This window comes from Lemur catta, chromosome 14, assembly GCF_020740605.2.
Source record: "Lemur catta isolate mLemCat1 chromosome 14, mLemCat1.pri, whole genome shotgun sequence".
NCBI lineage: Eukaryota > Metazoa > Chordata > Mammalia > Primates > Lemuridae > Lemur > Lemur catta.
The window spans coordinates 64088538-64090341 of record NC_059141.1 but is presented as its reverse complement, the minus strand read 5'-3'; positions in this window follow the sequence as shown (position 1 = coordinate 64090341).

Genomic DNA, 1804 nt, shown 5'->3' with positions numbered 1-1804 from the left:
CTGTGTGCATCTATGTGTCTTCTCCTCTTTATTCTTTTTCTTTCTCTTCCTTTGTTTTTAGAGATAGAGTCTTTCTCTGTCACCAGGCTGTCATCCACCCCCCTCAGCTTCCCAGGTAGTTGGGACTATACCGCACGTGGCTAATTTTTAAAAATTGGTTTTAGAGACGGCTTCCCGCTACGTTGTCCAGGCTGGTCTCAAACTCCTGGTCTCAAGTAATCTTTCTGCTCCCTCCTCTCATAAGGACATCAGTCATTGCATTTAGGGCCCACCCTAATCCAGTATGATCTCATTTTAGCTAATTGTATCTGCAAACACCCTATTTCCAAATAAGGTCTCAGTCTGAGGTTCCTGGTGGACATGAATTTTGGGGGAACACTATTCAACCCAGGACGACCACTTCCCTCTCTTTCCAGCCTCTGCCTCCCAAACTCTGTCCGCTCCACCTCGGGCCAACACCTCGGGCGTTTTTCAGTGATTGTAACTCCAGTTTCTGACATTCTGGCATTCCAGAGTAAAGTGCTTTTTAAAAATGCTGAACTACTAGTATCTTTGTGATATGTTTTCTAAAAATATGAATCATTTATGCCTGGGGATACACTGCAGTAGAAGTTTGGATCTATTAATAGTAAAGGAAACCTTCTTCAGAAAGTGGCTTTCTATCGCTCCATCATCCGTGGGCCTCTGTCATAACACAAGTCCTCATTCTGGTGAGACTTTCCAACGCAGTGGCATTCGAACACAGCAGCCGGAAATTGCTCCAGGTGACTCGCTGTGGTCTCTACCTACACGTAAACACACTGTAGAAGATGAAGACAAATCGGAAACTCTTTTTTTGAAATCTTTGAAATAAAACTAGAGTTCATGATCAATAAAAAAATGTAGTCCCTGCCAACAACGAAGAAAGGAGTTTAAAAAAGAGAAAATATCATCTAAAGCTGTAGTTCCCAACTCCTGGGCCACATCCTACAGGTGTGAGGCCTGTTAGGGACCAGGCTGAAGAGCTCCACCACTGTCCCTCCCAGATCCCTGGCTCCGTGGAAGAATTGTCTTCCATGAAACCGGTCCCTGGTGCCAAAAAGGTTGGGGACCATCGATCTAAAGTATGGGAGAAGAAATGGGATTATTTGAAGACGAAAAAACTCAAAGTTTGAAATTTGGCTGGAATCTCTCTCCTCACCATTGCCTCAACCAGCCTAGAGTGAAAAAAGGTACAACAGCCAGAAAAAATGAGCACAAAACTATGCTCACGGATCACATAACACCAGATCATATATGTTCATTTCAAGTGTTCATTATTATTAAAATTTTCTTTATTTTATAGGGCTTAGTTTGTTACTTTCAAATAATATTTTTTCATGCCATCTTCTAATAATTTGTATGAGAAAGCTGTATTTTTAGTATTTATATTTCATAGTTATGTTTTCCTTAATGCTTCTAACATTTATTTTTTATTTGATATATCTAATATTTTAGCTGAATTTAAAAATTTTATGTATCCTGAATGCCTTTTTATGGAAAACATTGATAATCAATGTTGACATTTTAGGAACATAGGGAATAAATGCCTGTATTCCTTCATGCTGTCTTGCTGTGCAGCTGCAGTATCAATGCTGTGCTAGTTAGTGATGGCGGCAGTTGGCCCCGTGCCTGGCAACGTGCTCAGCGCTCTCTGGGAGCTGCTCTTGCCGTGGCCATTTTCCAGATGGGGAGCCTGAGCTTAGAGGGGTTATATGACTCACTCTGGACCCTCGACCTGGGGGAAGGCTGAGCCAGGATTGAAACTCACACAGTGTGACTAAGT